We start from the raw sequence: 10,646 nt of genomic DNA, 5'->3' as shown, positions 1-10,646 counted from the left end.
TCACTGACATCCCCTCATGTAGTTCCTGGCTCTGCGACTACATCTCTACAATCAATTGGACTGTCCGTTCCAGAAGTCCAAAACCATTTGAATGGCAGCTAGTCCTGGGGTCGTCCTGCCCTCCAACCATCTGCCCTCTCTGGACTTCCTCCCCCACCCCTGCCCCTCAGTTCCTTATAAAGAAAACGTTTTTTAAAAAAAATAATTTTAATTCAAATTTTCATTTTCACAAAAAAAAACAATTTCAGAAAATTCTAAGAACAAAAATTTAAAAAAACAGAACCTCCGCCCCGCCGTAAATATAAAAGAGAAACAATAAATTAACACCCGTCATTGGCAAAAAACAGATATGCAACCCAAAACAAAAACAAAGAGACAACCCTCCCCACCTCCCCCAGCCTCCTGACACCTGCCCTGTGCCAACTCAGGAACCCGCCATCAATCCTCCCCGGAACAAACCTGTGGTTCCCCCGTATTGGGGACCCCATCGAAGCCCGCCACCTTCCCCCTGTGCCTCCTCCATTGCCCCCAAATCTTGAGGGTAGCTGTCACCACCGGGCTCGTGGTATACCTTGTTGGAGGGACCGGCAGCGGTGCAATTCCCAGCGCTTCCAGGCTCGTACCCACACAGGATGCCATCTCCAGCCTCTTCCTGTGGTGATTGTAGATCTGAGCAATACAACTGAGCAAGCACTAGAGGGAGCACGGGAGAGCTATAAATACACAGGGACAGGAAGTGAGGACACACTTCACGGAAGGCAGAACTGAGAGCAGGACACAGACACACAGGCAGGCAGCTTTTGAGGTAGCCGTAAGTTAAGCTCTGAAGACAGAACTAATTCACAATAAAGCATCTTCTCCACCTTTGAGACTACGAGCTTTATTAAGACATGAGGAACAACACATGGTAACCAGGAGTGGCTTCAGACGCTTACTACAAGACAACTCAGCTGCAGACACAGAAAGAATAAAATGGCAAGAAAAACTTCTACTGGACATTCGACTTGGGAAGACATCGCTTATTCGAGGATATGGCTTGGAACCCCACCTCAGCTGGACATAACCGGCAATGTAAGAAATGTCTGGAAAATATTTAAACAAATGTTCGATTTTTATATCATAGCTAATGATGTAGCAGTAGCCTCAGACAAATTAAAATAGCAATGCTCATCGCAGGACATGAAGCTAGGAAAGTATATAATGGATTTAAATACTCAAAACTTACAAATAATACTAAAAAAATTTGAAGAGTACTGTATGGAATTTGAACAGCACAGTATGCTCAGAGGCCAAACTGCACAGAGACTGAGTGATCCAAAACTTAAACAATCACTATCAAAGAATAATGGGTTCAGTCAAGAAATCGTGAGTGAAAAGTACAAATCAAAAAGAAGAATTAACTTGAATTTTTCACAAAGCCAAAATGCTGAGGTCCAGTTCAGATCGAAAGGAAAAGGTAACTTACAACTTTCAGAAAGAAAAAACGCTGAAATCCGCGATAAAATGGTGTTGGAGCACATTTTACAGTATCTGGGAGACAAAGAACAAAAAACTGCGTCTGCGCATGCGCAGGAAACGGAAGCCGCGCATGCGCAGTTACAATCACCAGTTTTGCGTTCTGCGCATGCGCGGAAAAAAGTCCTTGTTGCTGATCGTTATGCGCATGCACAAGCCGTGCATGCGCAGTGGACACAAAACCGCACAGTAAAGGAAGGCCGATTTGCGCATGCGCAATTGATTCCTACGCATGATGTCACGAGCATCATGACGTCTGAGCATCCGGACCACGCCTACTTAAAAGGGAAATGTCCGAAAATTGAAAACAAGATATTTAAAGCTGTAAAACCAAATTTTCTTGCCTCAGAACACAGAAAAACGCCTGAACTTAAACCAGCAGTTGAAAATAACTCTCACAACACCCTGGAAAAAGCAGTGTGCACCACCCAAAGTGAAGAGAACAAAAAGAAATCCGAAACAAAAAAAGATGATTTGTTTTTCGAAGAATACTACTCAGACATGGCTGAGTTATTCGGATATGCTGATCACAGCGTCAGCAACACGGTCGCAAAGCTCAACACAAATCTACTCGTGGTAGATGAATCCAACTAAGATGATTTGGTTTTCGAAGAATACTACTCAAACATGGCTGAGTATTCGGATATACTGATCACAGCATCAGCGACACGGTCGCAAAGCTCAACACGAATCTACTCGTGGTAGAGGAATCCAACACCAACACCAACGATACATTGGATGACAGCAATACCCAAGACAAAGACGACGCCACACAGAGAGCACAGAAAGGCTCCACAATGAGAGTGATGAAAGACTCCAAAAGGGAAGCAAGCAAACACTCCCTTGCAAACACCATGCATGAACAAGACCATGAAGGTCAACCCGCCGTATCTGAGCAACCGCAAGCAGACTATGAAAGTCTACCAAGCTCACATAAACAAGAAGAAGGGATGAGAGAAGAACTAGCTAAGGTAGACTGGGAGCTAAGACTTTATGGTGGAACAGTTGAGAAACAGTGGAGAACCTTCCAAGCGATTTTTCACAGTGCTCAGCAAAGGTTTATAACAACAAAAAGGAAGGACGGAAGAAAGAGGGAAAATCGACCGTGGATATCTAAGGAAATAAGGGAGAGTATCAAATTGAAGGAAAAAGCATATAAAGTGGCAAAGATTGCTGGGAGATTAGAGGACTGGGAAATCTTTAGGGGGCAACAGAAAGCTACTAAAAAAGCTATAAAGAAGAGTAAGATAGAGTATGAGAGTAAACTTGCTCAGAATATAAAAACAGATAGTAAAAGTTTCTACAAATATATAAGACAAAAAAGAGTGGCTAAGGTAAATATTGGTCCTTTAGAGGATGAGAAGGGAGTTTTAATAATGGGAAATGAGGAAATGGCTGAGGAACTGAACAGGTTTTTTGGGTCGGTCTTCACAGTGGAAGACACAAATAACATGTCAGTGACTGATAGAAATGAGGCTATGACAGGTGAGGACCTTGAGAGGATTGTTATCACTAAGGAGGGAGTGATGGGCAAGCTAATGGGGCTAAAGGTAGACAAGTCTCCTGGCCCTGATGGAATGCATCCCAGAGTGCTAAAAGAGATGGCTAGGGAAATTGCAGATGCACTAGTGATAATTTACCGAAATTCACTAGACTCTGGGGTGGTCCCGGTGGATTGGAAATTAGCAAACGTGACGCCACTGTTTAAAAAAGGAGGTAGGCAGAAAGCAGGAAATTATAGGCCAGTGAGTTTAACTTCGGTAATAGGGAAGATGCTGGAATCTATCATCAAGGAAGAAATTGCGAGGCATCTGGATAGAAATTGTCCCATTGGGCAGACGCAGCATGGGTTCGTAAAAGGCAGGTCGTGCCTAACTAATTTAGTGGAATTTTTTGAGGACATTACCAGTGCAGTAGATAACGGGGAGCCGATGGATGTGGTATATCTGGATTTCCAGAAAGCCTTTGACAAGGTGCCACACAAAAGGTTGCTGCATAAGATAAAGATGCATGGCATTAAGGGTAAAGTAGTAGCATGGATAGAGGATTGGTTAATTAATAGAAAGCAAAGAGTTGGGATTAATGGGTGTTTCTCTGGTTGGCAATCAGTAGCTAGTGGTGTCCCTCAGGGATCCATGTTGGGCCCACAATTGTTCACAATTTACATTGATGATTTGGAGTTGGGGACCAAGGGCAATGTGTCCAAGTTTGCAGATGACACTAAGATGAGTGGTAAAGCGAAAAGTGCAGAGGATACTGGAAGTCTGCAGAGGGATTTGGATAGGTTAAGTGAATGGGCTCGGGTCTGGCAGATGGAATACAATGTTGACAAATGTGAGGTTATCCATTTTGGTAGGAATAACAGCAAACGGGATTATTATTTAAACGATAAAATATTAAAGCATGCCGCTGTTCAGAGAGACTTGGGTGTGCTAGTGCATGAGTCACAGAAGGTTGGTTTACAAGTGCAACAGGTGATTAAGAAGGCAAATGGAATTTTGTCCTTCATTGCTAGAGGGATGGAGTTTAAGACTAGGGAGGTTATGTTGCAATTGTATAAGGTGTTAGTGCGGCCACACCTGGAGTATTGTGTTCAGTTTTGGTCTCCTTACTTGAGAAAGGATGTACTGGCGCTGGAGGGTGTGCAGAGGAGATTCACTAGGTTAATCCCAGAGCTGAAGGGGTTGGATTATGAGGAGAGGTTGAGTAGACTGGGACTGTACTTGTTGGAATTTAGAAGGATGAGGGGGGATCTTATAGAAACATTTAAAATTATGAAGGGAATAGATAGGATAGATGCGGGCAGGTTGTTTCCACTGGCGGGTGACAGCAGAACTAGGGGGCATAGCCTCAAAATAAGGGGAAGTAGATTTAGAACTGAGTTTAGGAGGAACTTCTTCACCCAAAGGGTTGTGAATCTATGGAATTCCTTGCCCAGTGAAGCAGTTGAGGCTCCTTCATTACATGTTTTTAAGGTAAAGATAGATAGTTTTTTGAAGAATAAAGGGATTAAGGGTTATGGTGTTCGGGCCGGAAAGTGGAGCTGAGTCCACAAAAGATCAGCCATGATCTCATTGAATGGCGGAGCAGGCTCGAGGGGCCAGATGGCCTACTCCTGCTCCTAGTTCTTATGTTCTTATGTAAGAAGACAATGTACATCTACCCACTGCATGCAAAATCAGTGACAAGGTGATCACACTCGACATACAGGAGGTACAGGATCACAGCGAGACTGACAGTTCTCAGCTTGTCTGTACAGAAGCAGAGTAGGGCCACCCAAGAGTCCAGAGAGACCACGCCAATAGAAACCATCCAGATTTTGACTCCAGAAGAGGAGCACCAAGAGTCCAGTGAGACCACGCCAATAGAAACCATGAAGATTTTGACTCCAGAAGAGGAACGGCAAGAGTCCAGAGAGACCGCGTCAAATGAAATAGTGAAGAATTTGACTCCAGAATAAGAGCACCAAGAAAGCAAAGACGAGGAATCAAATCCACCACAAATGACTGATGTCACCAGCATCAATGCAACATCAGATCAGTCTCACCATTCTCGAGACGAAACGTCAATGCAACAGATTCCACAAAGGACACTTGCACCAATAACTGTGACAATGACTCAAATTATCCACACGGGACACTCATTGAGCATAACAAGAAAAACAAAAGCCACAAGAAGCACAGCAGAAACGAGAACAACAACAGCAAGAACAAAAGCAATATGAAGCGTGACAAGAACAACAAAAATCGCAAGAAGCACTGCAGAAACAAGAACAACAAAACAGCACCAACAAAAACTACAAGCACAACGACAAAAACTACAAGAAGAACACCAAAACCAACAAGAAGCATAACAAAGATAGCGACAACAACAAAGACAGAAACGACAAAAACGGCAACAAGAACGGCAACATAAACAACAAAGACAGGAACGACAGAAACAACAGCAATGAAACAACGACTTGTACAAAATGGTACAACTCTACACATGGAGGACAATGCCACAGCACACTGCAAAACAATGACAAGACTACAAACATGCCATGGGATGATAATGAAGTGCACAAACTCACATCTGCTCCAGAACAAGCAAGCACACCAGCTTTCAAGGCAGATGACATAATAAATCGATACCACAAGCACAGAAAAAAGTCCATGTCAGTCAACATCAGTGGTTCGACCATGCAAACACCTCGGGATGACACATTGGTTACTTAAAATAACAAGAACACCGACAACATTCACCACGTCAACAACAAAAGAAAAAACTCAGTGAACAAATTCATCAAGTTTGGACTCATAAATGTTTTTATTAAAGAGTGAACTCATAAATATAAATTGGCTTTGTAAAATATTCAATAGCACCATCACTTGTATAGATACACATATCATAAGTAACTGTTTTGTCCAATTTTCTTTAACGATGTACAGAAAATATGTAAAGAAAAAAAGGGGGATGTGGTGATTGTAGATCTGAGTAGATGCAATACAACTGACCAAGCACCAGAGGGAGCACGGGAGAGCTATAAATACACAAGGACAGGAAGTGAGGACACACTTCACAGAAGGCAGAACTGGGAGCAGGACACAGACACACAGGCAGGCAGCATTTGAGGTAGCCGTAAGTTAAGCTCTGAAGACAGAACAAATTCACAAAAAGCATCTTCTCCACCTTTGAGACTACGAGCTTTATTAAGACACGAGGAACAACACACTTCCATGCCACCCCCTCCCCGTCCACTACCCACTTATGCACCATTGCTGCGTTGACAGCCCAATAATACCCACAGAGGTTGGGCAACACCAGTCCCCCCCCCCCCCCCCCCCCACCCCTGCCCCGCTTCAAGAACACCCGTCTCACCCTTGGAGTCCCGTGTGCCCACACAAACCCCGTAATGCTCCTGTTAACCCGCCTGAAAAAGGCCTTCGGGATAAGGATGGGAGGCACTGGAACAGAAACCTGGGAGCACCGTCATCTTGACTGATTGCATCCTACCCGTCAAAGACAGCGGCAGCATGTCCCACCTCTTAAACTCCTCCTCCATTTGCTCCACCAGCCTTGTGAGGTTTAGCTTATGCAAGGCCCCCCAGCTCCTGGCCACCTGAACCCCCAAGTACCTGAAGCTTCTCTCCCACTTTTCAGTGGGAGCCTCCAAATCCCCCTCCTCCTGGTCCACCGGGTGTACCACAAACAGCTCGCTTTTCCCAAAGTTAAGCTTATACCCTGAGAAATCCCCAAATTCCCAGAGAATCCCCATCATCACCGGCATTCCCCCCACCGGGTCCGCCATCCAACAATACAACAATAGGCCATCCGCATAGAGCGACACTCGGTGCTCCTCCCCACCTCGGACCAGCCCTCTCCAATCCCCCGACTCCCTCAGCGCCATAGCCAGGGGTTCAATTGCCAGCGCAATTGCCCTCGGTATAGTCGAAAATACTGCGACCTCCTCTTATTCGTGGCCACACTCGCCATCGGGGCCTCATACAATAGCCTCACCCAACTGACAAACCCCTCCCCAAACCCGAACCTTTCCAGCACCTCCCACAAGTACCCCCACTCGACTCTATCAAAGGCCTTCTCCGCATCTAGCGCCACCACTATCTCCGCCACCCCTTCCACCGCCGGCATCATAATAACGTTCAAGAGCCTCCGTATATTAGTGTTCAGCTGCCTCCCCTCCACAAACCCCGTTTGATCCTCGTGGATAACCTGCGGCACACAATCTTCTATCCTTGTGTCTAAGATCTTTGCCAACAACTTGGCGTCCACATTCAGGAGTGAGATCGGCCTGTATGACCCACACTGCAGGGGATCCTTGTCTCGCTTAAGGATCAAGGAGATCAGCGCCCGAGACATCGTCAGGGGCAAAGCCCCCCCCCCCCCCCCCCCCCCCCCGCCTTGTTGAAGGTCCTAACCAACAGGGGGCCCAGCTGGTCTGTATACGCCTTGTAAAATTCAACCGGGAACCCATCCGGCCCCGGCGCCTTCCCCGACTGCATGTTCCCTATCCCTTTAACCAGCTCTTATAATGGAAACTTAGCAAATTTAAGGCGTGGTTTATTTTTTTTCCAAATGAATGAACAAATCAATCCAATCATTTCTTTAACAATTCTAGCCGACAACAATATTTGCAGCATTTGGAGGGATACAACAATCTGGGCAACACGTTCATTTTAATGAGGGCAATCCTCCATAGCCATGACATCAGGAGCGCGAACCTCCGATAAAGATCCCACCTTATAGCTGCGATCAACTGCGGGAAGTTGGCCCAATATAACTGTCTAAATATCTGCCTGATATTTAAATCACATGGGGTAACCATGTAAAGGGAAGGTTAGTAAGGGAGACAGTTTACCCCTCAACACCCCCTCCGGCATGGCCTCACACTTAGTAAAGTTAATCTTGTAACCAGAGTGTAGTGATATCGTGGTTGTAATTCACCGACTGACCCCTTGGTGTCTCATTAGTATATGAATGAATGTTAGAGTCAGGTGACTTCAGACTGACGAGGGAGCTGGGAGAGAGGTTGCTTGTGCATATTCATACTGTTATTCATCTGTTGTTTTGTATATACTTGACCCACAGTTAATGTTAATAAATCATTTATCATTTTAGCTACAAGTGTTCATGTAATATAAATCAGGCCACCCGACAAGAACATTACATGGTACCAGGGCTGGATGGTATTAAACACAAGCCTGCCACAAGGTCCACAGAGATTTGAACATTTTGTAGACTGCAAGAATGAAAAACATGGAGTCGTTGAAGCCACCAATGGGTCTCAGATTTCATGGTAATGTGACAGCAACTGGCGTGTTTAAACAACAATTCAATCTGTTTCTTGCTGCAGTAAATTTAGGGGATCAATCAGATTTGTGTAAGGTAGCAATGCTCCTAACAGCGGCAGGGCCTGAAGCAATTGCTGTGTTTAATACATTTAAATTTGAAAATGAGAAGTAAAAATTTTAACAAAGTAATTCGAAGATTTGATGAATATTGCACCCCCAGAAAGAATTAAATTTATGATCGCTATGTGTTTAGATGATGTTTACAGAAGACAGAAGAGTCCATAGATATTTTCATCACTGATGTAAAGTTAAAAGCTAAAACCTGTAATTTTTCTGCGGTGGAATCTTCCATGATTCGGGACCAAATTGTGTTTGGTGTAAATGAAAATAAGCTGAGGGAACGGCTGCTGAGGGAATCGGAGCTTTCCTTGGAACAAACAGTCAAGATTTGTCAGGCTCATGGTTTAGCAGTGCAGCATTCTAAAATGTTTCTCAGTAATGGCGGCGTCTTCTTGGAGGAAAGCGTCCGTTCCCGCCCTTTTTCCAAAAAGGCGGGAAACTTCCAGCTGATTAGAAGAAACCACAAAATATCTCCGAGAGATTATAATGGTTCAAGCATTAAATGTTATGGTGCTTGTGACCCGAGTGTGGTGGTGAAGAACACAGTTTATTCTAACCTATTCCGTATTGTATCCAAGGGCATGGATTCATCATAGAACATAGAACAGTACAGCACAGAACAGGCCCTTCGGCCTTCGATGTTGTGCCGAGCCATGATCACCCTACTCAAACCCACGTATCTACCCTATACCCGTAACCCAACAACCCCCCACCCCTTAACCTTACTTTTTAGGACACTACGGGCAATTTAGCATGGCCAATCCACCTAACCCACACATCTTTGGACTGTGAGAGGAAACCGGAGCACCCGGAGGAAACCCACGCACACACGGGGAGGACGTGCAGACTCCACACAGACAGTGACCCAGCCGGGAATCGAACCTGGGACCCTGGAGCTGTGAAGCATTTATGCTAACCATCATGCTACCGTGCTGCCCTTCATCATTAGAGGATCAGTCCTGTTGCTATATTTATTTGGTTATAAGTATGGCGGTCAATATGGTCGCCTTTGTTAATCCTAATTATGTTTGCTCTAGAGTCATCAGGTATCTCTCAATACCGCCACAAGGTTCAAACCCGAATACTGATCAAAGAGCCAATGCACCAGTTAGTTAATTCAAAGTCAATACTATTTATTTACACACACAGTAATATCTACTCATGCACAAATGACTACAGACTAAACTATCTCTAACGCTAACGCCTATACTTAGCTTCAGGTGCCCACTCAGTTAGAGGAACAATGGCTGTTGTTCGGATCTGAGGCTCTGTGCCTGCTTGCTTTCTTAACATTGTCCATTGTTCCCTACAGTCATTGCGAGAATCCATTTTGTATTCTGGAAGTGGCCATCCCAGATGGCTACAGTCCTGAGAACAATTAGGTCTAGTGCAGTTGGTATATAGCCCCCACAAAGGATTGGATTAACACTCCAACAATTCTGAGGACATTATCAGCAAATTCAGCGATGTGTTCACAGGTTTTGGTGCACCACCATTCACCTACAAGACGCAACTCAAAGAGGATGCAAAACGTGTGATACGTGCCAAGAAGAGTACCTGTACCTCTTCGGGATCACTTCAAAAATGAGCTATACAGAATGACAAAATTAAAAGCAATCAGAAAGATAGAAGAACCTACCAATTGGGTAAATTCCATGGTATGTGTAAAGAAAAAGAATGGTGATATTCGCATATGTATGGATCCCAAAGATCTTAACGAGAACACTACTAAATACCAAAGCATGAGTAAATCACATCTGAGATGGCCGGTGCACAATTCTTTACGAAGCTTTAAGCTTCTCAAGGTTCCTATCAGCTAAAGCTAGAGGAACAAAGTACAAAGTACTGCACTTTTAATACGTCATTTTGATGGTATTGCTTTCTGAGAATGCCGTTTGGCATAATTTCGGCATAAGAGATTTTCACTGTGCCATGGAGCACATAATCAAAGACATCGAAGGTGTACATGGATGATAGCATGATTTGGGGCTCAACCATAGAAGAACACAATACAAGGTTGCTTAAAGTTCTAATGAGCATCAGGAGAAATGGGCTTAAGTTCAACAAGCAAAAGTGCCAATTTGGTGTAACCAAGGTCACATTCCTAGGTGACAAGCTCTCGTTGCAAAGCATTGAACCTGACAAGGACAAAATCCAAGCAATTCTCAACATGCCACAACCACATGACAAGAAAGCCATCTTACGAGTGATGGGTATGAT

Source organism: Scyliorhinus canicula, chromosome 11 (assembly GCF_902713615.1).
Source record: "Scyliorhinus canicula chromosome 11, sScyCan1.1, whole genome shotgun sequence".
NCBI classification, from domain to species: domain Eukaryota; kingdom Metazoa; phylum Chordata; class Chondrichthyes; order Carcharhiniformes; family Scyliorhinidae; genus Scyliorhinus; species Scyliorhinus canicula.
Note: the sequence above shows the minus strand (reverse complement) of the source record.